Source organism: Schistocerca serialis, unplaced genomic scaffold, assembly GCF_023864345.2.
Source record: "Schistocerca serialis cubense isolate TAMUIC-IGC-003099 unplaced genomic scaffold, iqSchSeri2.2 HiC_scaffold_1377, whole genome shotgun sequence".
Lineage (NCBI taxonomy): Eukaryota > Metazoa > Arthropoda > Insecta > Orthoptera > Acrididae > Schistocerca > Schistocerca serialis.
In genome coordinates, this window is record NW_026047599.1 from 14,617 (window position 1) to 40,000 (window position 25,384).

The window sequence follows — 25,384 nt, forward strand, 5'->3', positions numbered from 1 at the left end:
GGTTCACCTCACACTGACACTGACGCTGGGACTGCAGAAAGCCGTCGCTGAGATCGTGAGTTCACAGATGTGCTCGAAAGTGATGGACAGAGCGAACATTTCATTTTCTTTTTAGGAATCGCAATTTCCATCACTCGAGTGCGGCCAAAGCAGTGGTGCAGCGTTTCTTTTCTTAAGATCTCGCAGCTGCTTGGAGGTATGTCGATCGTTTTAAGACGACAGAAAACTAGCGTCAGCGGTGCGTCAGTGGGAAGTCGGTGAAGTCGCCATCGGAGCCATAAGCCAGTAATTACGACATACGAATCACTCGCGCACCGCGCAGCTGTACGATAATGCTCGTGCGTGGGCCCGCATAGCTGAGTCGGTAGAGCGCTAGGTTTTCAACCAAAGGGTCCTGGGTTCAAGTCCCTGTCTGGGCGAAAATTAATACACTTTCGTAACGGCTAATGGAAACCCTACAGAAAAGAGTGAGGCCACGCCGTTTTCTGCCATCAGATTGCTTCTAAAGATGGCGGTTTCAGTTGTCGGGAGTCGCTTCCGCCACCGGCAGTCGTGGCCGAGTGGTTAAGGCGTCTGACTTGAAATCAGATTCCCTCTGGGAGCGTAGGTTCGAGTCCTGCCGACTGCGAAAATTTTCTCGCTCTCAAAAGGCGGACGTTCAGCTGCATCCTAGCAGTTGCGTCACTACTAAACACGTGGGTCACCAGCAATGTGCAGTGCTATTTGATCCAGGGCGCAGCGTTACAGTCGCGCCCAGAAGCCGCAGCTCATCTCCGCGTCTCACAGCCGTCCACCTGGTGTTAGTACAAGTGTCGCCTCACTGGGCAGTGCAGATGTGTCCATTTTAGCTTGCAGACGATGACGTGTAGCAATTTATGAGCTAACGCAAGTCGTATGTTTTACCGTGTGTATCTGCTAGATACTGCCTCTCATACGGTGGAGAGACTCACTCCTTCTTGTGTCTCGTTCTCCGCACACGAGTTGCCCCTGGCATCGATATAGCACGGGTTTTCTAGCGTCAGCGAAGTCAATATTACACGAATCGAGTCGACATGTTTGCTTGTTACGATGACGGAAGAAGAAGAAATGTGTGTGGAACTTCACTGCATCGGCTGCTCGCCTTTCAGCGCCCCTGTGTCTTATCAGACGAAGGTGACTGTGAAATTGGCAACGAGGCAGAGGTTAACGAACACATGCAAATGGCAACCTTCGACGTCAGCCGAAATAGCTCAGTTGGGAGAGCGTTAGACTGAAGATCTAAAGGTCCCTGGTTCGATCCCGGGTTTCGGCAGGTATTCGTTTTGATGCGACGCCAATGGAATTACTCTGCGTTTGTGATAATGCAACTACCGCTGACAACAAAAATGACTCTCTCCTGTAGCTGTTCTGGTTGTCTAGTGCATGCCATAAGAGGAACTCACTAGACAACTAACTCCCCTAGAAGCAAAAGAATTAAAAATATCCTACCGACTGCATTCCTTTTTCTGTGTCAGGTGGTGAAGAACGTCTTCAACGGAACCGTGAAATGAGCGAAAGCGTGGGAAACATTGCATTCGAAATGCTTGTGAATTTTCCAATTGCCCAGTGAGTGTCGACAAAACACGTAAATTCTCTGCTCCGACGTATGAGGCGTAACAACTAGTGCAATTTGTTGTTGCATCGTGTGCCAGCAGTCTTCGAGAGTGTGTTACGAGCTTAGCGTGATAAGTTTGTAGACAGCATGTAGGCGACGTTTTATTAGTAACGGCCCCATACAGCGATTGCACAACAGTAAAGGACATGAGTCAATGTATAGTTGTGCATTGTGGGAGGTTTTGCAGCCTCGTCTGAGCCCGGATAGCTCAGTTGGTAGAGCATTAGGCTTTTAACCTAAGGGTCCAGGGTTCAAGGCCCCGTCGAGGCGGAAATTTTAACACTTTGGTAGCGATTCGTCTGGTAGCGGTGGAAACGCTACGGAAAATAATGCAGTTACGCCGTTTACTGACACCACAGTGCTTTAAACGGTAGCAGTTGCATGTGTCGGGAGAACACCGCGCTAACGGCAGTCGTGGCCGAGTGGTTAAGGCGTCTGACTCGAAATCAGATTCCCTCTGGGAGCGTAGGTTCGAATCCTACCGGCTGCGTGCGATTTTGCGTACAGAGGAGCAAACATTTTCGCACACATGTGACATGCGTGGGCGAATGCGGGTGCAAACCAGTGACGCCATTCTCAACAAGACGAAAATTTCCGTTTTAAGAATACTGAGTTTTCGCGACGACCGCTGCTTACTGTGGCTATCGGTTCACCTCACACTGACACTGACGCTGGGACTGCAGAAAGCCGTCGCTGAGATCGTGAGTTCACAGATGTGCTCGAAAGTGATGGACAGAGCGAACATTTCATTTTCTTTTTAAGAATCGCAATTTCCATCACTCGAGTGCGGCCAAAGCAGTGGTGCAGCGTTTCTTTTCTTAAGATCTCGCAGCTGCTTGGAGGTATGTCGATCGTTTTAAGACGACAGAAAACTAGCGTCAGCGGTGCGTCAGTGGGAAGTCGGTGAAGTCGCCATCGGAGCCATAAGCCAGTAATTACGACATACGAATCACTCGCGCACCGCGCAGCTGTACGATAATGCTCGTGCGTGGGCCCGCATAGCTGAGTCGGTAGAGCGCTAGGTTTTCAACCAAAGGGTCCTGGGTTCAAGTCCCTGTCTGGGCGAAAATTAATACACTTTCGTAACGGCTAATGGAAACCCTACAGAAAAGAGTGAGGCCACGCCGTTTTCTGCCATCAGATTGCTTCTAAAGATGGCGGTTTCAGTTGTCGGGAGTCGCTTCCGCCACCGGCAGTCGTGGCCGAGTGGTTAAGGCGTCTGACTTGAAATCAGATTCCCTCTGGGAGCGTAGGTTCGAGTCCTGCCGACTGCGAAAATTTTCTCGCTCTCAAAAGGCGGACGTTCAGCTGCATCCTAGCAGTTGCGTCACTACTAAACACGTGGGTCACCAGCAATGTGCAGTGCTATTTGATCCAGGGCGCAGCGTTACAGTCGCGCCCAGAAGCCGCAGCTCATCTCCGCGTCTCACAGCCGTCCACCTGGTGTTAGTACAAGTGTCGCCTCACTGGGCAGTGCAGATGTGTCCATTTTAGCTTGCAGACGATGACGTGTAGCAATTTATGAGCTAACGCAAGTCGTATGTTTTACCGTGTGTATCTGCTAGATACTGCCTCTCATACGGTGGAGAGACTCACTCCTTCTTGTGTCTCGTTCTCCGCACACGAGTTGCCCCTGGCATCGATATAGCACGGGTTTTCTAGCGTCAGCGAAGTCAATATTACACGAATCGAGTCGACATGTTTGCTTGTTACGATGACGGAAGAAGAAGAAATGTGTGTGGAACTTCACTGCATCGGCTGCTCGCCTTTCAGCGCCCCTGTGTCTTATCAGACGAAGGTGACTGTGAAATTGGCAACGAGGCAGAGGTTAACGAACACATGCAAATGGCAACCTTCGACGTCAGCCGAAATAGCTCAGTTGGGAGAGCGTTAGACTGAAGATCTAAAGGTCCCTGGTTCGATCCCGGGTTTCGGCAGGTATTCGTTTTGATGCGACGCCAATGGAATTACTCTGCGTTTGTGATAATGCAACTACCGCTGACAACAAAAATGACTCTCTCCTGTAGCTGTTCTGGTTGTCTAGTGCATGCCATAAGAGGAACTCACTAGACAACTAACTCCCCTAGAAGCAAAAGAATTAAAAATATCCTACCGACTGCATTCCTTTTTCTGTGTCAGGTGGTGAAGAACGTCTTCAACGGAACCGTGAAATGAGCGAAAGCGTGGGAAACATTGCATTCGAAATGCTTGTGAATTTTCCAATTGCCCAGTGAGTGTCGACAAAACACGTAAATTCTCTGCTCCGACGTATGAGGCGTAACAACTAGTGCAATTTGTTGTTGCATCGTGTGCCAGCAGTCTTCGAGAGTGTGTTACGAGCTTAGCGTGATAAGTTTGTAGACAGCATGTAGGCGACGTTTTATTAGTAACGGCCCCATACAGCGATTGCACAACAGTAAAGGACATGAGTCAATGTATAGTTGTGCATTGTGGGAGGTTTTGCAGCCTCGTCTGAGCCCGGATAGCTCAGTTGGTAGAGCATTAGGCTTTTAACCTAAGGGTCCAGGGTTCAAGGCCCCGTCGAGGCGGAAATTTTAACACTTTGGTAGCGATTCGTCTGGTAGCGGTGGAAACGCTACGGAAAATAATGCAGTTACGCCGTTTACTGACACCACAGTGCTTTAAACGGTAGCAGTTGCATGTGTCGGGAGAACACCGCGCTAACGGCAGTCGTGGCCGAGTGGTTAAGGCGTCTGACTCGAAATCAGATTCCCTCTGGGAGCGTAGGTTCGAATCCTACCGGCTGCGTGCGATTTTGCGTACAGAGGAGCAAACATTTTCGCACACATGTGACATGCGTGGGCGAATGCGGGTGCAAACCAGTGACGCCATTCTCAACAAGACGAAAATTTCCGTTTTAAGAATACTGAGTTTTCGCGACGACCGCTGCTTACTGTGGCTATCGGTTCACCTCACACTGACACTGACGCTGGGACTGCAGAAAGCCGTCGCTGAGATCGTGAGTTCACAGATGTGCTCGAAAGTGATGGACAGAGCGAACATTTCATTTTCTTTTTAAGAATCGCAATTTCCATCACTCGAGTGCGGCCAAAGCAGTGGTGCAGCGTTTCTTTTCTTAAGATCTCGCAGCTGCTTGGAGGTATGTCGATCGTTTTAAGACGACAGAAAACTAGCGTCAGCGGTGCGTCAGTGGGAAGTCGGTGAAGTCGCCATCGGAGCCATAAGCCAGTAATTACGACATACGAATCACTCGCGCACCGCGCAGCTGTACGATAATGCTCGTGCGTGGGCCCGCATAGCTGAGTCGGTAGAGCGCTAGGTTTTCAACCAAAGGGTCCTGGGTTCAAGTCCCTGTCTGGGCGAAAATTAATACACTTTCGTAACGGCTAATGGAAACCCTACAGAAAAGAGTGAGGCCACGCCGTTTTCTGCCATCAGATTGCTTCTAAAGATGGCGGTTTCAGTTGTCGGGAGTCGCTTCCGCCACCGGCAGTCGTGGCCGAGTGGTTAAGGCGTCTGACTTGAAATCAGATTCCCTCTGGGAGCGTAGGTTCGAGTCCTGCCGACTGCGAAAATTTTCTCGCTCTCAAAAGGCGGACGTTCAGCTGCATCCTAGCAGTTGCGTCACTACTAAACACGTGGGTCACCAGCAATGTGCAGTGCTATTTGATCCAGGGCGCAGCGTTACAGTCGCGCCCAGAAGCCGCAGCTCATCTCCGCGTCTCACAGCCGTCCACCTGGTGTTAGTACAAGTGTCGCCTCACTGGGCAGTGCAGATGTGTCCATTTTAGCTTGCAGACGATGACGTGTAGCAATTTATGAGCTAACGCAAGTCGTATGTTTTACCGTGTGTATCTGCTAGATACTGCCTCTCATACGGTGGAGAGACTCACTCCTTCTTGTGTCTCGTTCTCCGCACACGAGTTGCCCCTGGCATCGATATAGCACGGGTTTTCTAGCGTCAGCGAAGTCAATATTACACGAATCGAGTCGACATGTTTGCTTGTTACGATGACGGAAGAAGAAGAAATGTGTGTGGAACTTCACTGCATCGGCTGCTCGCCTTTCAGCGCCCCTGTGTCTTATCAGACGAAGGTGACTGTGAAATTGGCAACGAGGCAGAGGTTAACGAACACATGCAAATGGCAACCTTCGACGTCAGCCGAAATAGCTCAGTTGGGAGAGCGTTAGACTGAAGATCTAAAGGTCCCTGGTTCGATCCCGGGTTTCGGCAGGTATTCGTTTTGATGCGACGCCAATGGAATTACTCTGCGTTTGTGATAATGCAACTACCGCTGACAACAAAAATGACTCTCTCCTGTAGCTGTTCTGGTTGTCTAGTGCATGCCATAAGAGGAACTCACTAGACAACTAACTCCCCTAGAAGCAAAAGAATTAAAAATATCCTACCGACTGCATTCCTTTTTCTGTGTCAGGTGGTGAAGAACGTCTTCAACGGAACCGTGAAATGAGCGAAAGCGTGGGAAACATTGCATTCGAAATGCTTGTGAATTTTCCAATTGCCCAGTGAGTGTCGACAAAACACGTAAATTCTCTGCTCCGACGTATGAGGCGTAACAACTAGTGCAATTTGTTGTTGCATCGTGTGCCAGCAGTCTTCGAGAGTGTGTTACGAGCTTAGCGTGATAAGTTTGTAGACAGCATGTAGGCGACGTTTTATTAGTAACGGCCCCATACAGCGATTGCACAACAGTAAAGGACATGAGTCAATGTATAGTTGTGCATTGTGGGAGGTTTTGCAGCCTCGTCTGAGCCCGGATAGCTCAGTTGGTAGAGCATTAGGCTTTTAACCTAAGGGTCCAGGGTTCAAGGCCCCGTCGAGGCGGAAATTTTAACACTTTGGTAGCGATTCGTCTGGTAGCGGTGGAAACGCTACGGAAAATAATGCAGTTACGCCGTTTACTGACACCACAGTGCTTTAAACGGTAGCAGTTGCATGTGTCGGGAGAACACCGCGCTAACGGCAGTCGTGGCCGAGTGGTTAAGGCGTCTGACTCGAAATCAGATTCCCTCTGGGAGCGTAGGTTCGAATCCTACCGGCTGCGTGCGATTTTGCGTACAGAGGAGCAAACATTTTCGCACACATGTGACATGCGTGGGCGAATGCGGGTGCAAACCAGTGACGCCATTCTCAACAAGACGAAAATTTCCGTTTTAAGAATACTGAGTTTTCGCGACGACCGCTGCTTACTGTGGCTATCGGTTCACCTCACACTGACACTGACGCTGGGACTGCAGAAAGCCGTCGCTGAGATCGTGAGTTCACAGATGTGCTCGAAAGTGATGGACAGAGCGAACATTTCATTTTCTTTTTAAGAATCGCAATTTCCATCACTCGAGTGCGGCCAAAGCAGTGGTGCAGCGTTTCTTTTCTTAAGATCTCGCAGCTGCTTGGAGGTATGTCGATCGTTTTAAGACGACAGAAAACTAGCGTCAGCGGTGCGTCAGTGGGAAGTCGGTGAAGTCGCCATCGGAGCCATAAGCCAGTAATTACGACATACGAATCACTCGCGCACCGCGCAGCTGTACGATAATGCTCGTGCGTGGGCCCGCATAGCTGAGTCGGTAGAGCGCTAGGTTTTCAACCAAAGGGTCCTGGGTTCAAGTCCCTGTCTGGGCGAAAATTAATACACTTTCGTAACGGCTAATGGAAACCCTACAGAAAAGAGTGAGGCCACGCCGTTTTCTGCCATCAGATTGCTTCTAAAGATGGCGGTTTCAGTTGTCGGGAGTCGCTTCCGCCACCGGCAGTCGTGGCCGAGTGGTTAAGGCGTCTGACTTGAAATCAGATTCCCTCTGGGAGCGTAGGTTCGAGTCCTGCCGACTGCGAAAATTTTCTCGCTCTCAAAAGGCGGACGTTCAGCTGCATCCTAGCAGTTGCGTCACTACTAAACACGTGGGTCACCAGCAATGTGCAGTGCTATTTGATCCAGGGCGCAGCGTTACAGTCGCGCCCAGAAGCCGCAGCTCATCTCCGCGTCTCACAGCCGTCCACCTGGTGTTAGTACAAGTGTCGCCTCACTGGGCAGTGCAGATGTGTCCATTTTAGCTTGCAGACGATGACGTGTAGCAATTTATGAGCTAACGCAAGTCGTATGTTTTACCGTGTGTATCTGCTAGATACTGCCTCTCATACGGTGGAGAGACTCACTCCTTCTTGTGTCTCGTTCTCCGCACACGAGTTGCCCCTGGCATCGATATAGCACGGGTTTTCTAGCGTCAGCGAAGTCAATATTACACGAATCGAGTCGACATGTTTGCTTGTTACGATGACGGAAGAAGAAGAAATGTGTGTGGAACTTCACTGCATCGGCTGCTCGCCTTTCAGCGCCCCTGTGTCTTATCAGACGAAGGTGACTGTGAAATTGGCAACGAGGCAGAGGTTAACGAACACATGCAAATGGCAACCTTCGACGTCAGCCGAAATAGCTCAGTTTGGAGAGCGTTAGACTGAAGATCTAAAGGTCCCTGGTTCGATCCCGGGTTTCGGCAGGTATTCGTTTTGATGCGACGCCAATGGAATTACTCTGCGTTTGTGATAATGCAACTACCGCTGACAACAAAAATGACTCTCTCCTGTAGCTGTTCTGGTTGTCTAGTGCATGCCATAAGAGGAACTCACTAGACAACTAACTCCCCTAGAAGCAAAAGAATTAAAAATATCCTACCGACTGCATTCCTTTTTCTGTGTCAGGTGGTGAAGAACGTCTTCAACGGAACCGTGAAATGAGCGAAAGCGTGGGAAACATTGCATTCGAAATGCTTGTGAATTTTCCAATTGCCCAGTGAGTGTCGACAAAACACGTAAATTCTCTGCTCCGACGTATGAGGCGTAACAACTAGTGCAATTTGTTGTTGCATCGTGTGCCAGCAGTCTTCGAGAGTGTGTTACGAGCTTAGCGTGATAAGTTTGTAGACAGCATGTAGGCGACGTTTTATTAGTAACGGCCCCATACAGCGATTGCACAACAGTAAAGGACATGAGTCAATGTATAGTTGTGCATTGTGGGAGGTTTTGCAGCCTCGTCTGAGCCCGGATAGCTCAGTTGGTAGAGCATTAGGCTTTTAACCTAAGGGTCCAGGGTTCAAGGCCCGTCGAGGCGGAAATTTTAACACTTTGGTAGCGATTCGTCTGGTAGCGGTGGAAACGCTACGGAAAATAATGCAGTTACGCCGTTTACTGACACCACAGTGCTTTAAACGGTAGCAGTTGCATGTGTCGGGAGAACACCGCGCTAACGGCAGTCGTGGCCGAGTGGTTAAGGCGTCTGACTCGAAATCAGATTCCCTCTGGGAGCGTAGGTTCGAATCCTACCGGCTGCGTGCGATTTTGCGTACAGAGGAGCAAACATTTTCGCACACATGTGACATGCGTGGGCGAATGCGGGTGCAAACCAGTGACGCCATTCTCAACAAGACGAAAATTTCCGTTTTAAGAATACTGAGTTTTCGCGACGACCGCTGCTTACTGTGGCTATCGGTTCACCTCACACTGACACTGACGCTGGGACTGCAGAAAGCCGTCGCTGAGATCGTGAGTTCACAGATGTGCTCGAAAGTGATGGACAGAGCGAACATTTCATTTTCTTTTAAGAATCGCAATTTCCATCACTCGAGTGCGGCCAAAGCAGTGGTGCAGCGTTTCTTTTCTTAAGATCTCGCAGCTGCTTGGAGGTATGTCGATCGTTTTAAGACGACAGAAAACTAGCGTCAGCGGTGCGTCAGTGGGAAGTCGGTGAAGTCGCCATCGGAGCCATAAGCCAGTAATTACGACATACGAATCACTCGCGCACCGCGCAGCTGTACGATAATGCTCGTGCGTGGGCCCGCATAGCTGAGTCGGTAGAGCGCTAGGTTTTCAACCAAAGGGTCCTGGGTTCAAGTCCCTGTCTGGGCGAAAATTAATACACTTTCGTAACGGCTAATGGAAACCCTACAGAAAAGAGTGAGGCCACGCCGTTTTCTGCCATCAGATTGCTTCTAAAGATGGCGGTTTCAGTTGTCGGGAGTCGCTTCCGCCACCGGCAGTCGTGGCCGAGTGGTTAAGGCGTCTGACTTGAAATCAGATTCCCTCTGGGAGCGTAGGTTCGAGTCCTGCCGACTGCGAAAATTTTCTCGCTCTCAAAAGGCGGACGTTCAGCTGCATCCTAGCAGTTGCGTCACTACTAAACACGTGGGTCACCAGCAATGTGCAGTGCTATTTGATCCAGGGCGCAGCGTTACAGTCGCGCCCAGAAGCCGCAGCTCATCTCCGCGTCTCACAGCCGTCCACCTGGTGTTAGTACAAGTGTCGCCTCACTGGGCAGTGCAGATGTGTCCATTTTAGCTTGCAGACGATGACGTGTAGCAATTTATGAGCTAACGCAAGTCGTATGTTTTACCGTGTGTATCTGCTAGATACTGCCTCTCATACGGTGGAGAGACTCACTCCTTCTTGTGTCTCGTTCTCCGCACACGAGTTGCCCCTGGCATCGATATAGCACGGGTTTTCTAGCGTCAGCGAAGTCAATATTACACGAATCGAGTCGACATGTTTGCTTGTTACGATGACGGAAGAAGAAGAAATGTGTGTGGAACTTCACTGCATCGGCTGCTCGCCTTTCAGCGCCCCTGTGTCTTATCAGACGAAGGTGACTGTGAAATTGGCAACGAGGCAGAGGTTAACGAACACATGCAAATGGCAACCTTCGACGTCAGCCGAAATAGCTCAGTTGGGAGAGCGTTAGACTGAAGATCTAAAGGTCCCTGGTTCGATCCCGGGTTTCGGCAGGTATTCGTTTTGATGCGACGCCAATGGAATTACTCTGCGTTTGTGATAATGCAACTACCGCTGACAACAAAAATGACTCTCTCCTGTAGCTGTTCTGGTTGTCTAGTGCATGCCATAAGAGGAACTCACTAGACAACTAACTCCCCTAGAAGCAAAAGAATTAAAAATATCCTACCGACTGCATTCCTTTTTCTGTGTCAGGTGGTGAAGAACGTCTTCAACGGAACCGTGAAATGAGCGAAAGCGTGGGAAACATTGCATTCGAAATGCTTGTGAATTTTCCAATTGCCCAGTGAGTGTCGACAAAACACGTAAATTCTCTGCTCCGACGTATGAGGCGTAACAACTAGTGCAATTTGTTGTTGCATCGTGTGCCAGCAGTCTTCGAGAGTGTGTTACGAGCTTAGCGTGATAAGTTTGTAGACAGCATGTAGGCGACGTTTTATTAGTAACGGCCCCATACAGCGATTGCACAACAGTAAAGGACATGAGTCAATGTATAGTTGTGCATTGTGGGAGGTTTTGCAGCCTCGTCTGAGCCCGGATAGCTCAGTTGGTAGAGCATTAGGCTTTTAACCTAAGGGTCCAGGGTTCAAGGCCCCGTCGAGGCGGAAATTTTAACACTTTGGTAGCGATTCGTCTGGTAGCGGGGTAGCGGTGGAAACGCTACGGAAAATAATGCAGTTACGCCGTTTACTGACACCACAGTGCTTTAAACGGTAGCAGTTGCATGTGTCGGGAGAACACCGCGCTAACGGCAGTCGTGGCCGAGTGGTTAAGGCGTCTGACTCGAAATCAGATTCCCTCTGGGAGCGTAGGTTCGAATCCTACCGGCTGCGTGCGATTTTGCGTACAGAGGAGCAAACATTTTCGCACACATGTGACATGCGTGGGCGAATGCGGGTGCAAACCAGTGACGCCATTCTCAACAAGACGAAAATTTCCGTTTTAAGAATACTGAGTTTCGCGACGACCGCTGCTTACTGTGGCTATCGGTTCACCTCACACTGACACTGACGCTGGGACTGCAGAAAGCCGTCGCTGAGATCGTGAGTTCACAGATGTGCTCGAAAGTGATGGACAGAGCGAACATTTCATTTTCTTTTTAAGAATCGCAATTTCCATCACTCGAGTGCGGCCAAAGCAGTGGTGCAGCGTTTCTTTTCTTAAGATCTCGCAGCTGCTTGGAGGTATGTCGATCGTTTTAAGACGACAGAAAACTAGCGTCAGCGGTGCGTCAGTGGAAGTCGGTGAAGTCGCCATCGGAGCCATAAGCCAGTAATTACGACATACGAATCACTCGCGCACCGCGCAGCTGGTACGATAATGCTCGTGCGTGGCCCGCATAGCTGAGTCGGTAGAGCGCTAGGTTTTCAACCAAAGGGTCCTGGGTTCAAGTCCCTGTCTGGGCGAAAATTAATACACTTTCGTAACGGCTAATGGAAACCCTACAGAAAAGAGTGAGGGCCACGCCGTTTTCTGCCATCAGATTGCTTCTAAAGATGGCGGTTTCAGTTGTCGGGAGTCGCTTCCGCCACCGGCAGTCGTGGCCGAGTGGTTAAGGCGTCTGACTTGAAATCAGATTCCCTCTGGGAGCGTAGGTTCGAGTCCTGCCGACTGCGAAAAATTTTCTCGCTCGTCAAAAGGCGGACGTTCAGCTGCATCCTAGCAGTTGCGTCACTACTAAACACGTGGGTCACCAGCAATGTGCAGTGCTATTTGATCCAGGGCGCAGCGTTACAGTCGCGCCCAGAAGCCGCAGCTCATCTCCGCGTCTCACAGCCGTCCCACCTGGTGTTAGTACAAGTGTCGCCTCACTGGGCAGTGCAGATGTGTCCATTTTAGCTTGCAGACGATGACGTGTAGCAATTTATGAGCTAACGCAAGTCGTATGTTTTACCGTGTGTATCTGCTAGATACTGCCTCTCATACGGTGGAGAGACTCACTCCTTCTTGTGTCTCGTTCTCCGCACACGAGTTGCCCCTGGCATCGATATAGCACGGGTTTTCTAGCGTCAGCGAAGTCAATATTACACGAATCGAGTCGACATGTTTGCTTGTTACGATGACGGAAGAAGAAGAAATGTGTGTGGAACTTCACTGCATCGGCTGCTCGCCTTTCAGCGCCCCTGTGTCTTATCAGACGAAGGTGACTGTGAAATTGGCAACGAGGCAGAGGTTAACGAACACATGCAAATGGCAACCTTCGACGTCAGCCGAAATAGCTCAGTTTGGAGAGCGTTAGACTGAAGATCTAAAGGTCCCTGGTTCGATCCCGGGTTTCGGCAGGTATTCGTTTTGATGCGACGCCAATGGAATTACTCTGCGTTTGTGATAATGCAACTACCGCTGACAACAAAAATGACTCTCTCCTGTAGCTGTTCTGGTTGTCTAGTGCATGCCATAAGAGGAACTCACTAAGACAACTAACTCCCCTAGAAGCAAAAGAATTAAAAATATCCTACCGACTGCATTCCTTTTTCTGTGTCAGGTGGTGAAGAACGTCTTCAACGGAACCGTGAAATGAGCGAAAGCGTGGGAAACATTGCATTCGAAATGCTTGTGAATTTTCCAATTGCCCAGTGAGTGTCGACAAAACACGTAAATTCTCTGCTCCGACGTATGAGGCGTAACAACTAGTGCAATTTGTTGTTTGCATCGTGTGCCAGCAGTCTTCGAGAGTGTGTTACGAGCTTAGCAGTGATAAGTTTGTAGACAGCATGTAGGCGACGTTTTATTAGTAACGGCCCCATACAGCGATTGCACAACAGTAAAGGACATGAGTCAATGTATAGTTGTGCATTGTAGGGAGGTTTTGCAGCCTCGTCTGAGCCGGATAGCTCAGTTGGTAGAGCATTAGGCTTTTAACCTAAGGGTCCCAGGGTTCAAGGCCCCGTCGAGGCGGAAATTTTAACACTTTGGTAGCGATTCGTCTGGTAGCGGTGGAAACGCTACGGAAAATAATGCAGTTACGCCGTTTACTGACACCACAGTGCTTTAAACGGTAGCAGTTGCATGTGTCGGGAGAACACCGCGCTAACGGCAGTCGTGGCCGAGTGGTTAAGGCGTCTGACTCGAAATCAGATTCCCTCTGGGAGCGTAGGTTCGAATCCTACCGGCTGCGTGCGATTTTGCGTACAGAGGAGCAAACATTTTCGCACACATGTGACATGCGTGGGCGAATGCGGGTGCAAACCAGTGACGCCATTCTCAACAAGACGAAAATTTCCGTTTTAAGAATACTGAGTTTTCGCGACGACCGCTGCTTACTGTGGCTATCGGTTCACCTCACACTGACACTGACGCTGGGACTGCAGAAAGCGTCGCTGAGATCGTGAGTTCACAGATGTGCTCGAAAGTGATGGACAGAGCGAACATTTCATTTTCTTTTTAAGAATCGCAATTTCCATCACTCGAGTGCGGCCAAAGCAGTGGTGCAGCGTTTCTTTTCTTAAGATCTCGCAGCTGCTTGGAGGTATGTCGATCGTTTTAAGACGACAGAAAACTAGCGTCAGCGGTGCGTCAGTGGGAAGTCGGTGAAGTCGCCATCGGAGCCATAAGCCAGTAATTACGACATACGAATCACTCGCGCACCGCGCAGCTGTACGATAATGCTCGTGCGTGGGCCCGCATAGCTGAGTCGGTAGAGCGCTAGGTTTTCAACCAAAGGGTCCTGGGTTCAAGTCCCTGTCTGGGCGAAAATTAATACACTTTCGTAACGGCTAATGGAAACCCTACAGAAAAGAGTGAGGCCACGCCGTTTTCTGCCATCAGATTGCTTCTAAAGATGGCGGTTTCAGTTGTCGGGAGTCGCTTCCGCCACCGGCAGTCGTGGCCGAGTGGTTAAGGCGTCTGACTTGAAATCAGATTCCCTCTGGAGCGTAGGTTCGAGTCCTGCCGACTGCGAAAATTTTCTCGCTCTCAAAAGGCGGACGTTCAGCTGCATCCTAGCAGTTGCGTCACTACTAAACACGTGGGTCACCAGCAATGTGCAGTGCTATTTGATCCAGGGCGCAGCGTTACAGTCGCGCCCAGAAGCCGCAGCTCATCTCCGCGTCTCACAGCCGTCCACCTGGTGTTAGTACAAGTGTCGCCTCACTGGGCAGTGCAGATGTGTCCATTTTAGCTTGCAGACGATGACGTGTAGCAATTTATGAGCTAACGCAAGTCGTATGTTTTACCGTGTGTATCTGCTAGATACTGCCTCTCATACGGTGGAGAGACTCACTCCTTCTTGTGTCTCGTTCTCCGCACACGAGTTGCCCCTGGCATCGATATAGCACGGGTTTTCTAGCGTCAGCGAAGTCAATATTACACGAATCGAGTCGACATGTTTGCTTGTTACGATGACGGAAGAAGAAGAAATGTGTGTGGAACTTCACTGCATCGGCTGCTCGCCTTTCAGCGCCCCTGTGTCTTATCAGACGAAGGTGACTGTGAAATTGGCAACGAGGCAGAGGTTAACGAACACATGCAAATGGCAACCTTCGACGTCAGCCGAAATAGCTCAGTTGGGAGAGCGTTAGACTGAAGATCTAAAGGTCCCTGGTTCGATCCCGGGTTTCGGCAGGTATTCGTTTTGATGCGACGCCAATGGAATTACTCTGCGTTTGTGATAATGCAACTACCGCTGACAACAAAAATGACTCTCTCCTGTAGCTGTTCTGGTTGTCTAGTGCATGCCATAAGAGGAACTCACTAGACAACTAACTCCCCTAGAAGCAAAAGAATTAAAAATATCCTACCGACTGCATTCCTTTTTCTGTGTCAGGTGGTGAAGAACGTCTTCAACGGAACCGTGAAATGAGCGAAAGCGTGGGAAACATTGCATTCGAAATGCTTGTGAATTTTCCAATTGCCCAGTGAGTGTCGACAAAACACGTAAATTCTCTGCTCCGACGTATGAGGCGTAACAACTAGTGCAATTTGTTGTTGCATCGTGTGCCAGCAGTCTTCGAGAGTGTGTTACGAGCTTAGCGTGATAAGTTTGTAGACAGCATGTAGGCGACGTTTTATTAGTAACGGCCCCATACAGCGATTGCACAACAGTAAAGGACATGAGTCAATGTATAGTTGTGCATTGTGGGAGGTTTTGCAGCCTCGTCTGAGCCCGGATAGCTCAGTTGGTAGAGCATTAGGCTTTTAACCTAAGGGTCCAGGGTTCAAGGCCCCGTCGAGGCGGAAATTTTAACACTTTGGTAGCGATTCGTCTGGTAGCGGTGGAAACGCTACGGAAAATAATGCAGTTACGCCGTTTACTGACACCACAGTGCTTTAAACGGTAGCAGTTGCATGTGTCGGGAGAACACCGCGCTAAACGGCAGTCGTGGCCGAGTGGTTAAGGCGTCTGACTCGAAATCAGATTCCCTCTGGGAGCGTAGGTTCGAATCCTACCGGCTGCGTGCGATTTTGCGTACAGAGGAGCAAACATTTTCGCACACATGTGACATGCGTGGGCGAATGCGGGTGCAAACCAGTGACGCCATTCTCAACAAGACGAAAATTTCCGTTTTAAGAATACTGAGTTTTCGCGACGACCGCTGCTTACTGTGGCTATCGGTTCACCTCACACTGACACTGACGCTGGGACTGCAGAAAGCCGTCGCTGAGATCGTGAGTTCACAGATGTGCTCGAAAGTGATGGACAGAGCGAACATTTCATTTTCTTTTTAAGAATCGCAATTTCCATCACTCGAGTGCGGCCCAAAGCAGTGGTGCAGCGTTTCTTTTCTTAAGATCTCGCAGCTGCTTGGAGGTATGTCGATCGTTTTAAGACGACAGAAAACTAGCGTCAGCGGTGCGTCAGTGGGAAGTCGGTGAAGTCGCCATCGGAGCCATAAGCCAGTAATTACGACATACGAATCACTCGCGCACCGCGCAGCTGTACGATAATGCTCGTGCGTGGGCCCGCATAGCTGAGTCGGTAGAGCGCTAGGTTTTCAACCAAAGGGTCCTGGGTTCAAGTCCCTGTCTGGGCGAAAATTAATACACTTTCGTAACGGCTAATGGAAACCCTACAGAAAAGAGTGAGGCCACGCCGTTTTCTGCCATCAGATTGCTTCTAAAGATGGCGGTTTCAGTTGTCGGGAGTCGCTTCCCGCCACCGGCAGTCGTGGCCGAGTGGTTAAGGCGTCTGACTTGAAATCAGATTCCCTCTGGGAGCGTAAGGTTCGAGTCCTGCCGACTGCGAAAATTTTCTCGCTCTCAAAGGCGGACGTTCAGCTGCATCCTAGCAGTTGCGTCACTACTAAACACGTGGGTCACCAGCAATGTGCAGTGCTATTTGATCCAGGATCCAGGGCGCAGCGTTACAGTCGCGCCCAGAAGCCGCAGCTCATCTCCGCGTCTCACAGCCGTCCACCTGGTGTTAGTACAAGTGTCGCCTCACTGGGCAGTGCAGATGTGTCCATTTTAGCTTGCAGACGATGACGTGTAGCAATTTATGAGCTAACGCAAGTCGTATGTTTTACCGTGTGTATCTGCTAGATACTGCCTCTCATACGGTGGAGAGACTCACTCCTTCTTGTGTCTCGTTCTCCGCACACGAGTTGCCCCTGGCATCGATATAGCACGGGTTTTCTAGCGTCAGCGAAGTCAATATTACACGAATCGAGTCGACATGTTTGCTTGTTACGATGACGGAAGAAGAAGAAATGTGTGTGGAACTTCACTGCATCGGCTGCTCGCCTTTCAGCGCCCCTGTGTCTTATCAGACGAAGGTGACTGTGAAATTGGCAACGAGGCAGAGGTTAACGAACACATGCAAATGGCAACCTTCGACGTCAGCCGAAATAGCTCAGTTGGGAGAGCGTTAGACTGAAGATCTAAAGGTCCCTGGTTCGATCCCGGGTTTCGGCAGGTATTCGTTTTGATGCGACGCCAATGGAATTACTCTGCGTTTGTGATAATGCAACTACCGCTGACAACAAAAATGACTCTCTCCTGTAGCTGTTCTGGTTGTCTAGTGCATGCGATAAGAGGAACTCACTAGACAACTAACTCCCCTAGAAGCAAAAGAATTAAAAATATCCTACCGACTGCATTCCTTTTTCTGTGTCAGGTGGTGAAGAACGTCTTCAACGGAACCGTGAAATGAGCGAAAGCGTGGGAAACATTGCATTCGAAATGCTTGTGAATTTTCCAATTGCCCAGTGAGTGTCGACAAAACACGTAAATTCTCTGCTCCGACGTATGAGGCGTAACAACTAGTGCAATTTGTTGTTGCATCGTGTGCCAGCAGTCTTCGAGAGTGTGTTACGAGCTTAGCGTGATAAGTTTGTAGACAGCATGTAGGCGACGTTTTATTAGTAACGGCCCCATACAGCGATTGCACAACAGTAAAGGACATGAGTCAATGTATAGTTGTGCATTGTGGGAGGTTTTGCAGCCTCGTCTGAGCCCGGATAGCTCAGTTGGTAGAGCATTAGGCTTTTAACCTAAGGGTCCAGGGTTCAAGGCCCCGTCGAGGCGGAAATTTTAACACTTTGGTAGCGATTCGTCTGGTAGCGGTGGAAACGCTACGGAAAATAATGCAGTTACGCCGTTTACTGACACCACAGTGCTTTAAACGGTAGCAGTTGCATGTGTCGGGAGAACACCGCGCTAACGGCAGTCGTGGCCGAGTGGTTAAGGCGTCTGACTCGAAATCAGATTCCCTCTGGGAGCGTAGGTTCGAATCCTACCGGCTGCGTGCGATTTTGCGTACAGAGGAGCAAACATTTTCGCACACATGTGACATGCGTGGGCGAATGCGGGTGCAAACCAGTGACGCCATTCTCAACAAGACGAAAATTTCCGTTTTAAGAATACTGAGTTTTCGCGACGACCGCTGCTTACCGTGGCTATCGGTTCACCTCACACTGACACTGACGCTGGGACTGCAGAAAGCCGTCGCTGAGATCGTGAGTTCACAGATGTGCTCGAAAGTGATGGACAGAGCGAACATTTCATTTTCTTTTTAAGAATCGCAATTTCCATCACTCGAGTGCGGCCAAAGCAGTGGTGCAGCGTTTCTTTTCTTAAGATCTCGCAGCTGCTTGGAGGTATGTCGATCGTTTTAAGACGACAGAAAACTAGCGTCAGCGGTGCGTCAGTGGGAAGTCGGTGAAGTCGCCATCGGAGCCATAAGCCAGTAATTACGACATACGAATCACTCGCGCACCGCGCAGCTGTACGATAATGCTCGTGCGTGGGCCCGCATAGCTGAGTCGGTAGAGCGCTAGGTTTTCAACCAAAGGGTCCTGGGTTCAAGTCCCTGTCTGGGCGAAAATTAATACACTTTCGTAACGGCTAATGGAAACCCTACAGAAAAGAGTGAGGCCACGCCGTTTTCTGCCATCAGATTGCTTCTAAAGATGGCGGTTTCAGTTGTCGGGAGTCGCTTCCGCCACCGGCAGTCGTGGCCGAGTGGTTAAGGCGTCTGACTTGAAATCAGATTCCCTCTGGGAGCGTAGGTTCGAGTCCTGCCGACTGCGAAAATTTTCTCGCTCTCAAAAGGCGGACGTTCAGCTGCATCCTAGCAGTTGCGTCACTACTAAACACGTGGGTCACCAGCAATGTGCAGTGCTATTTGATCCAGGGCGCAGCGTTACAGTCGCGCCCAGAAGCCGCAGCTCATCTCCGCGTCTCACAGCCGTCCACCTGGTGTTAGTACAAGTGTCGCCTCACTGGGCAGTGCAGATGTGTCCATTTTAGCTTGCAGACGATGACGTGTAGCAATTTATGAGCTAACGCAAGTCGTATGTTTTACCGTGTGTATCTGCTAGATACTGCCTCTCATACGGTGGAGAGACTCACTCCTTCTTGTGTCTCGTTCTCCGCACACGAGTTGCCCCTGGCATCGATATAGCACGGGTTTTCTAGCGTCAGCGAAGTCAATATTACACGAATCGAGTCGACATGTTTGCTTGTTACGATGACGGAAGAAGAAGAAATGTGTGTGGAACTTCACTGCATCGGCTGCTCGCCTTTCAGCGCCCCTGTGTCTTATCAGACGAAGGTGACTGTGAAATTGGCAACGAGGCAGAGGTTAACGAACACATGCAAATGGCAACCTTCGACGTCAGCCGAAATAGCTCAGTTGGGAGAGCGTTAGACTGAAGATCTAAAGGTCCCTGGTTCGATCCCGGGTTTCGGCAGGTATTCGTTTTGATGCGACGCCAATGGAATTACTCTGCGTTTGTGATAATGCAACTACCGCTGACAACAAAAATGACTCTCTCCTGTAGCTGTTCTGGTTGTCTAGTGCATGCGATAAGAGGAACTCACTAGACAACTAACTCCCCTAGAAGCAAAAGAATTAAAAATATCCTACCGACTGCATTCCTTTTTCTGTGTCAGGTGGTGAAGAACGTCTTCAACGGAACCGTGAAATGAGCGAAAGCGTGGGAAACATTGCATTCGAAATGCTTGTGAATTTTCCAATTGCCCAGTGAGTGTCGACAAAACACGTAAATTCTCTGCTCCGACGTATGAGGCGTAACAACTAGTGCAATTTGTTGTTGCATCGTGTGCCAGCAGTCTTCGAGAGTGTGTTACGAGCTTAGCGTGATAAGTTTGTAGACAGCATGTAGGCGACGTTTTATTAGTAACGGCCCCATACAGCGATTGCACAACAGTAAAGGACATGAGTCAATGTATAGTTGTGCATTGTGGGAGGTTTTGCAGCCTCGTCTGAGCCCGGATAGCTCAGTTGGTAGAGCATTAGGCTTTTAACCTAAGGGTCCAGGGTTCAAGGCCCCGTCGAGGCGGAAATTTTAACACTTTGGTAGCGATTCGTCTGGTAGCGGTGGAAACGCTACGGAAAATAATGCAGTTACGCCGTTTACTGACACCACAGTGCTTTAAACGGTAGCAGTTGCATGTGTCGGGAGAACACCGCGCTAACGGCAGTCGTGGCCGAGTGGTTAAGGCGTCTGACTCGAAATCAGATTCCCTCTGGGAGCGTAGGTTCGAATCCTACCGGCTGCGTGCGATTTTGCGTACAGAGGAGCAAACATTTTCGCACACATGTGACATGCGTGGGCGAATGCGGGTGCAAACCAGTGACGCCATTCTCAACAAGACGAAAATTTCCGTTTTAAGAATACTGAGTTTTCGCGACGACCGCTGCTTACTGTGGCTATCGGTTCACCTCACACTGACACTGACGCTGGGACTGCAGAAAGCCGTCGCTGAGATCGTGAGTTCACAGATGTGCTCGAAAGTGATGGACAGAGCGAACATTTCATTTTCTTTTTAAGAATCGCAATTTCCATCACTCGAGTGCGGCCAAAGCAGTGGTGCAGCGTTTCTTTTCTTAAGATCTCGCAGCTGCTTGGAGGTATGTCGATCGTTTTAAGACGACAGAAAACTAGCGTCAGCGGTGCGTCAGTGGGAAGTCGGTGAAGTCGCCATCGGAGCCATAAGCCAGTAATTACGACATACGAATCACTCGCGCACCGCGCAGCTGTACGATAATGCTCGTGCGTGGGCCCGCATAGCTGAGTCGGTAGAGCGCTAGGTTTTCAACCAAAGGGTCCTGGGTTCAAGTCCCTGTCTGGGCGAAAATTAATACACTTTCGTAACGGCTAATGGAAACCCTACAGAAAAGAGTGAGGCCACGCCGTTTTCTGCCATCAGATTGCTTCTAAAGATGGCGGTTTCAGTTGTCGGGAGTCGCTTCCGCCACCGGCAGTCGTGGCCGAGTGGTTAAGGCGTCTGACTTGAAATCAGATTCCCTCTGGGAGCGTAGGTTCGAGTCCTGCCGACTGCGAAAATTTTCTCGCTCTCAAAAGGCGGACGTTCAGCTGCATCCTAGCAGTTGCGTCACTACTAAACACGTGGGTCACCAGCAATGTGCAGTGCTATTTGATCCAGGGCGCAGCGTTACAGTCGCGCCCAGAAGCCGCAGCTCATCTCCGCGTCTCACAGCCGTCCACCTGGTGTTAGTACAAGTGTCGCCTCACTGGGCAGTGCAGATGTGTCCATTTTAGCTTGCAGACGATGACGTGTAGCAATTTATGAGCTAACGCAAGTCGTATGTTTTACCGTGTGTATCTGCTAGATACTGCCTCTCATACGGTGGAGAGACTCACTCCTTCTTGTGTCTCGTTCTCCGCACACGAGTTGCCCCTGGCATCGATATAGCACGGGTTTTCTAGCGTCAGCGAAGTCAATATTACACGAATCGAGTCGACATGTTTGCTTGTTACGATGACGGAAGAAGAAGAAATGTGTGTGGAACTTCACTGCATCGGCTGCTCGCCTTTCAGCGCCCCTGTGTCTTATCAGACGAAGGTGACTGTGAAATTGGCAACGAGGCAGAGGTTAACGAACACATGCAAATGGCAACCTTCGACGTCAGCCGAAATAGCTCAGTTGGGAGAGCGTTAGACTGAAGATCTAAAGGTCCCTGGTTCGATCCCGGGTTTCGGCAGGTATTCGTTTTGATGCGACGCCAATGGAATTACTCTGCGTTTGTGATAATGCAACTACCGCTGACAACAAAAATGACTCTCTCCTGTAGCTGTTCTGGTTGTCTAGTGCATGCGATAAGAGGAACTCACTAGACAACTAACTCCCCTAGAAGCAAAAGAATTAAAAATATCCTACCGACTGCATTCCTTTTTCTGTGTCAGGTGGTGAAGAACGTCTTCAACGGAACCGTGAAATGAGCGAAAGCGTGGGAAACATTGCATTCGAAATGCTTGTGAATTTTCCAATTGCCCAGTGAGTGTCGACAAAACACGTAAATTCTCTGCTCCGACGTATGAGGCGTAACAACTAGTGCAATTTGTTGTTGCATCGTGTGCCAGCAGTCTTCGAGAGTGTGTTACGAGCTTAGCGTGATAAGTTTGTAGACAGCATGTAGGCGACGTTTTATTAGTAACGGCCCCATACAGCGATTGCACAACAGTAAAGGACATGAGTCAATGTATAGTTGTGCATTGTGGGAGGTTTTGCAGCCTCGTCTGAGCCCGGATAGCTCAGTTGGTAGAGCATTAGGCTTTTAACCTAAGGGTCCAGGGTTCAAGGCCCCGTCGAGGCGGAAATTTTAACACTTTGGTAGCGATTCGTCTGGTAGCGGTGGAAACGCTACGGAAAATAATGCAGTTACGCCGTTTACTGACACCACAGTGCTTTAAACGGTAGCAGTTGCATGTGTCGGGAGAACACCGCGCTAACGGCAGTCGTGGCCGAGTGGTTAAGGCGTCTGACTCGAAATCAGATTCCCTCTGGGAGCGTAGGTTCGAATCCTACCGGCTGCGTGCGATTTTGCGTACAGAGGAGCAAACATTTTCGCACACATGTGACATGCGTGGGCGAATGCGGGTGCAAACCAGTGACGCCATTCTCAACAAGACGAAAATTTCCGTTTTAAGAATACTGAGTTTTCGCGACGACCGCTGCTTACTGTGGCTATCGGTTCACCTCACACTGACACTGACGCTGGGACTGCAGAAAGCCGTCGCTGAGATCGTGAGTTCACAGATGTGCTCGAAAGTGATGGACAGAGCGAACATTTCATTTTCTTTTTAAGAATCGCAATTTCCATCACTCGAGTGCGGCCAAAGCAGTGGTGCAGCGTTTCTTTTCTTAAGATCTCGCAGCTGCTTGGAGGTATGTCGATCGTTTTAAGACGACAGAAAACTAGCGTCAGCGGTGCGTCAGTGGGAAGTCGGTGAAGTCGCCATCGGAGCCATAAGCCAGTAATTACGACATACGAATCACTCGCGCACCGCGCAGCTGTACGATAATGCTCGTGCGTGGGCCCGCATAGCTGAGTCGGTAGAGCGCTAGGTTTTCAACCAAAGGGTCCTGGGTTCAAGTCCCTGTCTGGGCGAAAATTAATACACTTTCGTAACGGCTAATGGAAACCCTACAGAAAAGAGTGAGGCCACGCCGTTTTCTGCCATCAGATTGCTTCTAAAGATGGCGGTTTCAGTTGTCGGGAGTCGCTTCCGCCACCGGCAGTCGTGGCCGAGTGGTTAAGGCGTCTGACTTGAAATCAGATTCCCTCTGGGAGCGTAGGTTCGAGTCCTGCCGACTGCGAAAATTTTCTCGCTCTCAAAAGGCGGACGTTCAGCTGCATCCTAGCAGTTGCGTCACTACTAAACACGTGGGTCACCAGCAATGTGCAGTGCTATTTGATCCAGGGCGCAGCGTTACAGTCGCGCCCAGAAGCCGCAGCTCATCTCCGCGTCTCACAGCCGTCCACCTGGTGTTAGTACAAGTGTCGCCTCACTGGGCAGTGCAGATGTGTCCATTTTAGCTTGCAGACGATGACGTGTAGCAATTTATGAGCTAACGCAAGTCGTATGTTTTACCGTGTGTATCTGCTAGATACTGCCTCTCATACGGTGGAGAGACTCACTCCTTCTTGTGTCTCGTTCTCCGCACACGAGTTGCCCCTGGCATCGATATAGCACGGGTTTTCTAGCGTCAGCGAAGTCAATATTACACGAATCGAGTCGACATGTTTGCTTGTTACGATGACGGAAGAAGAAGAAATGTGTGTGGAACTTCACTGCATCGGCTGCACGCCTTTCAGCGCCCCTGTGTCTTATCAGACGAAGGTGACTGTGAAATTGGCAACGAGGCAGAGGTTAACGAACACATGCAAATGGCAACCTTCGACGTCAGCCGAAATAGCTCAGTTGGGAGAGCGTTAGACTGAAGATCTAAAGGTCCCTGGTTCGATCCCGGGTTTCGGCAGGTATTCGTTTTGATGCGACGCCAATGGAATTACTCTGCGTTTGTGATAATGCAACTACCGCTGACAACAAAAATGACTCTCTCCTGTAGCTGTTCTGGTTGTCTAGTGCATGCCATAAGAGGAACTCACTAGACAACTAACTCCCCTAGAAGCAAAAGAATTAAAAATATCCTACCGACTGCATTCCTTTTTCTGTGTCAGGTGGTGAAGAACGTCTTCAACGGAACCGTGAAATGAGCGAAAGCGTGGGAAACATTGCATTCGAAATGCTTGTGAATTTTCCAATTGCCCAGTGAGTGTCGACAAAACACGTAAATTCTCTGCTCCGACGTATGAGGCGTAACAACTAGTGCAATTTGTTGTTGCATCGTGTGCCAGCAGTCTTCGAGAGTGTGTTACGAGCTTAGCGTGATAAGTTTGTAGACAGCATGTAGGCGACGTTTTATTAGTAACGGCCCCATACAGCGATTGCACAACAGTAAAGGACATGAGTCAATGTATAGTTGTGCATTGTGGGAGGTTTTGCAGCCTCGTCTGAGCCCGGATAGCTCAGTTGGTAGAGCATTAGGCTTTTAACCTAAGGGTCCAGGGTTCAAGGCCCCGTCGAGGCGGAAATTTTAACACTTTGGTAGCGATTCGTCTGGTAGCGGTGGAAACGCTACGGAAAATAATGCAGTTACGCCGTTTACTGACACCACAGTGCTTTAAACGGTAGCAGTTGCATGTGTCGGGAGAACACCGCGCTAACGGCAGTCGTGGCCGAGTGGTTAAGGCGTCTGACTCGAAATCAGATTCCCTCTGGGAGCGTAGGTTCGAATCCTACCGGCTGCGTGCGATTTTGCGTACAGAGGAGCAAACATTTTCGCACACATGTGACATGCGTGGGCGAATGCGGGTGCAAACCAGTGACGCCATTCTCAACAAGACGAAAATTTCCGTTTTAAGAATACTGAGTTTTCGCGACGACCGCTGCTTACTGTGGCTATCGGTTCACCTCACACTGACACTGACGCTGGGACTGCAGAAAGCCGTCGCTGAGATCGTGAGTTCACAGATGTGCTCGAAAGTGATGGACAGAGCGAACATTTCATTTTCTTTTTAAGAATCGCAATTTCCATCACTCGAGTGCGGCCAAAGCAGTGGTGCAGCGTTTCTTTTCTTAAGATCTCGCAGCTGCTTGGAGGTATGTCGATCGTTTTAAGACGACAGAAAACTAGCGTCAGCGGTGCGTCAGTGGGAAGTCGGTGAAGTCGCCATCGGAGCCATAAGCCAGTAATTACGA

General features: G+C 49.8%; 43 non-coding genes across 43 annotated transcripts; all 43 read left to right on the forward strand.

Annotated features, from left to right (window-relative positions):
- Positions 1-546: 546 nt before the first annotated feature.
- Trnas-uga (transfer RNA serine (anticodon UGA)) lies at positions 547-628 on the forward strand. Its single transcript has one exon. It is a non-coding gene; the product is annotated as a tRNA-Ser (tRNA).
- Positions 629-1,218: 590 nt separating this feature from the next.
- Positions 1,219-1,291, forward strand: Trnaf-gaa (transfer RNA phenylalanine (anticodon GAA)). The gene has a single exon. It is a non-coding gene; the product is annotated as a tRNA-Phe (tRNA).
- Positions 1,292-1,830: 539 nt separating this feature from the next.
- On the forward strand, positions 1,831-1,903 carry Trnak-uuu (transfer RNA lysine (anticodon UUU)). Its single transcript has one exon. It is a non-coding gene; the product is annotated as a tRNA-Lys (tRNA).
- Positions 1,904-2,041: 138 nt separating this feature from the next.
- On the forward strand, positions 2,042-2,123 carry Trnas-cga (transfer RNA serine (anticodon CGA)). The gene has a single exon. It is a non-coding gene; the product is annotated as a tRNA-Ser (tRNA).
- Positions 2,124-2,825: 702 nt separating this feature from the next.
- Trnas-uga (transfer RNA serine (anticodon UGA)) lies at positions 2,826-2,907 on the forward strand. The gene has a single exon. It is a non-coding gene; the product is annotated as a tRNA-Ser (tRNA).
- Positions 2,908-3,497: 590 nt separating this feature from the next.
- Trnaf-gaa (transfer RNA phenylalanine (anticodon GAA)) lies at positions 3,498-3,570 on the forward strand. Its single transcript has one exon. It is a non-coding gene; the product is annotated as a tRNA-Phe (tRNA).
- Positions 3,571-4,109: 539 nt separating this feature from the next.
- Trnak-uuu (transfer RNA lysine (anticodon UUU)) lies at positions 4,110-4,182 on the forward strand. Its single transcript has one exon. It is a non-coding gene; the product is annotated as a tRNA-Lys (tRNA).
- A 138-nt stretch (positions 4,183-4,320) lies between these two features.
- Trnas-cga (transfer RNA serine (anticodon CGA)) lies at positions 4,321-4,402 on the forward strand. The gene has a single exon. It is a non-coding gene; the product is annotated as a tRNA-Ser (tRNA).
- Positions 4,403-5,104: 702 nt separating this feature from the next.
- Trnas-uga (transfer RNA serine (anticodon UGA)) lies at positions 5,105-5,186 on the forward strand. The gene has a single exon. It is a non-coding gene; the product is annotated as a tRNA-Ser (tRNA).
- Positions 5,187-5,776: 590 nt separating this feature from the next.
- Positions 5,777-5,849, forward strand: Trnaf-gaa (transfer RNA phenylalanine (anticodon GAA)). Its single transcript has one exon. It is a non-coding gene; the product is annotated as a tRNA-Phe (tRNA).
- Positions 5,850-6,388: 539 nt separating this feature from the next.
- On the forward strand, positions 6,389-6,461 carry Trnak-uuu (transfer RNA lysine (anticodon UUU)). The gene has a single exon. It is a non-coding gene; the product is annotated as a tRNA-Lys (tRNA).
- Positions 6,462-6,599: 138 nt separating this feature from the next.
- Positions 6,600-6,681, forward strand: Trnas-cga (transfer RNA serine (anticodon CGA)). The gene has a single exon. It is a non-coding gene; the product is annotated as a tRNA-Ser (tRNA).
- Positions 6,682-7,383: 702 nt separating this feature from the next.
- On the forward strand, positions 7,384-7,465 carry Trnas-uga (transfer RNA serine (anticodon UGA)). The gene has a single exon. It is a non-coding gene; the product is annotated as a tRNA-Ser (tRNA).
- Positions 7,466-8,055: 590 nt separating this feature from the next.
- Positions 8,056-8,128, forward strand: Trnaf-gaa (transfer RNA phenylalanine (anticodon GAA)). The gene has a single exon. It is a non-coding gene; the product is annotated as a tRNA-Phe (tRNA).
- A 539-nt stretch (positions 8,129-8,667) lies between these two features.
- Trnak-uuu (transfer RNA lysine (anticodon UUU)) lies at positions 8,668-8,739 on the forward strand. Its single transcript has one exon. It is a non-coding gene; the product is annotated as a tRNA-Lys (tRNA).
- Positions 8,740-8,877: 138 nt separating this feature from the next.
- On the forward strand, positions 8,878-8,959 carry Trnas-cga (transfer RNA serine (anticodon CGA)). Its single transcript has one exon. It is a non-coding gene; the product is annotated as a tRNA-Ser (tRNA).
- Positions 8,960-9,660: 701 nt separating this feature from the next.
- On the forward strand, positions 9,661-9,742 carry Trnas-uga (transfer RNA serine (anticodon UGA)). The gene has a single exon. It is a non-coding gene; the product is annotated as a tRNA-Ser (tRNA).
- A 590-nt stretch (positions 9,743-10,332) lies between these two features.
- Trnaf-gaa (transfer RNA phenylalanine (anticodon GAA)) lies at positions 10,333-10,405 on the forward strand. The gene has a single exon. It is a non-coding gene; the product is annotated as a tRNA-Phe (tRNA).
- Positions 10,406-10,944: 539 nt separating this feature from the next.
- On the forward strand, positions 10,945-11,017 carry Trnak-uuu (transfer RNA lysine (anticodon UUU)). The gene has a single exon. It is a non-coding gene; the product is annotated as a tRNA-Lys (tRNA).
- Positions 11,018-11,163: 146 nt separating this feature from the next.
- On the forward strand, positions 11,164-11,245 carry Trnas-cga (transfer RNA serine (anticodon CGA)). Its single transcript has one exon. It is a non-coding gene; the product is annotated as a tRNA-Ser (tRNA).
- Positions 11,246-11,946: 701 nt separating this feature from the next.
- Trnas-uga (transfer RNA serine (anticodon UGA)) lies at positions 11,947-12,028 on the forward strand. The gene has a single exon. It is a non-coding gene; the product is annotated as a tRNA-Ser (tRNA).
- Positions 12,029-12,621: 593 nt separating this feature from the next.
- Trnaf-gaa (transfer RNA phenylalanine (anticodon GAA)) lies at positions 12,622-12,694 on the forward strand. Its single transcript has one exon. It is a non-coding gene; the product is annotated as a tRNA-Phe (tRNA).
- A 754-nt stretch (positions 12,695-13,448) lies between these two features.
- On the forward strand, positions 13,449-13,530 carry Trnas-cga (transfer RNA serine (anticodon CGA)). Its single transcript has one exon. It is a non-coding gene; the product is annotated as a tRNA-Ser (tRNA).
- A 701-nt stretch (positions 13,531-14,231) lies between these two features.
- Positions 14,232-14,312, forward strand: Trnas-uga (transfer RNA serine (anticodon UGA)). Its single transcript has one exon. It is a non-coding gene; the product is annotated as a tRNA-Ser (tRNA).
- Positions 14,313-14,902: 590 nt separating this feature from the next.
- On the forward strand, positions 14,903-14,975 carry Trnaf-gaa (transfer RNA phenylalanine (anticodon GAA)). Its single transcript has one exon. It is a non-coding gene; the product is annotated as a tRNA-Phe (tRNA).
- Positions 14,976-15,514: 539 nt separating this feature from the next.
- Positions 15,515-15,587, forward strand: Trnak-uuu (transfer RNA lysine (anticodon UUU)). The gene has a single exon. It is a non-coding gene; the product is annotated as a tRNA-Lys (tRNA).
- Positions 15,588-15,726: 139 nt separating this feature from the next.
- Positions 15,727-15,808, forward strand: Trnas-cga (transfer RNA serine (anticodon CGA)). The gene has a single exon. It is a non-coding gene; the product is annotated as a tRNA-Ser (tRNA).
- A 704-nt stretch (positions 15,809-16,512) lies between these two features.
- Trnas-uga (transfer RNA serine (anticodon UGA)) lies at positions 16,513-16,595 on the forward strand. Its single transcript has one exon. It is a non-coding gene; the product is annotated as a tRNA-Ser (tRNA).
- Positions 16,596-17,191: 596 nt separating this feature from the next.
- On the forward strand, positions 17,192-17,264 carry Trnaf-gaa (transfer RNA phenylalanine (anticodon GAA)). Its single transcript has one exon. It is a non-coding gene; the product is annotated as a tRNA-Phe (tRNA).
- A 539-nt stretch (positions 17,265-17,803) lies between these two features.
- Trnak-uuu (transfer RNA lysine (anticodon UUU)) lies at positions 17,804-17,876 on the forward strand. Its single transcript has one exon. It is a non-coding gene; the product is annotated as a tRNA-Lys (tRNA).
- A 138-nt stretch (positions 17,877-18,014) lies between these two features.
- Trnas-cga (transfer RNA serine (anticodon CGA)) lies at positions 18,015-18,096 on the forward strand. The gene has a single exon. It is a non-coding gene; the product is annotated as a tRNA-Ser (tRNA).
- A 702-nt stretch (positions 18,097-18,798) lies between these two features.
- On the forward strand, positions 18,799-18,880 carry Trnas-uga (transfer RNA serine (anticodon UGA)). Its single transcript has one exon. It is a non-coding gene; the product is annotated as a tRNA-Ser (tRNA).
- Positions 18,881-19,470: 590 nt separating this feature from the next.
- Positions 19,471-19,543, forward strand: Trnaf-gaa (transfer RNA phenylalanine (anticodon GAA)). Its single transcript has one exon. It is a non-coding gene; the product is annotated as a tRNA-Phe (tRNA).
- Positions 19,544-20,082: 539 nt separating this feature from the next.
- On the forward strand, positions 20,083-20,155 carry Trnak-uuu (transfer RNA lysine (anticodon UUU)). The gene has a single exon. It is a non-coding gene; the product is annotated as a tRNA-Lys (tRNA).
- Positions 20,156-20,293: 138 nt separating this feature from the next.
- On the forward strand, positions 20,294-20,375 carry Trnas-cga (transfer RNA serine (anticodon CGA)). The gene has a single exon. It is a non-coding gene; the product is annotated as a tRNA-Ser (tRNA).
- A 702-nt stretch (positions 20,376-21,077) lies between these two features.
- Positions 21,078-21,159, forward strand: Trnas-uga (transfer RNA serine (anticodon UGA)). Its single transcript has one exon. It is a non-coding gene; the product is annotated as a tRNA-Ser (tRNA).
- Positions 21,160-21,749: 590 nt separating this feature from the next.
- Trnaf-gaa (transfer RNA phenylalanine (anticodon GAA)) lies at positions 21,750-21,822 on the forward strand. The gene has a single exon. It is a non-coding gene; the product is annotated as a tRNA-Phe (tRNA).
- A 539-nt stretch (positions 21,823-22,361) lies between these two features.
- On the forward strand, positions 22,362-22,434 carry Trnak-uuu (transfer RNA lysine (anticodon UUU)). The gene has a single exon. It is a non-coding gene; the product is annotated as a tRNA-Lys (tRNA).
- A 138-nt stretch (positions 22,435-22,572) lies between these two features.
- Positions 22,573-22,654, forward strand: Trnas-cga (transfer RNA serine (anticodon CGA)). The gene has a single exon. It is a non-coding gene; the product is annotated as a tRNA-Ser (tRNA).
- A 702-nt stretch (positions 22,655-23,356) lies between these two features.
- On the forward strand, positions 23,357-23,438 carry Trnas-uga (transfer RNA serine (anticodon UGA)). The gene has a single exon. It is a non-coding gene; the product is annotated as a tRNA-Ser (tRNA).
- A 590-nt stretch (positions 23,439-24,028) lies between these two features.
- Positions 24,029-24,101, forward strand: Trnaf-gaa (transfer RNA phenylalanine (anticodon GAA)). Its single transcript has one exon. It is a non-coding gene; the product is annotated as a tRNA-Phe (tRNA).
- A 539-nt stretch (positions 24,102-24,640) lies between these two features.
- On the forward strand, positions 24,641-24,713 carry Trnak-uuu (transfer RNA lysine (anticodon UUU)). Its single transcript has one exon. It is a non-coding gene; the product is annotated as a tRNA-Lys (tRNA).
- Positions 24,714-24,851: 138 nt separating this feature from the next.
- Trnas-cga (transfer RNA serine (anticodon CGA)) lies at positions 24,852-24,933 on the forward strand. Its single transcript has one exon. It is a non-coding gene; the product is annotated as a tRNA-Ser (tRNA).
- Positions 24,934-25,384: the final 451 nt, after the last annotated feature.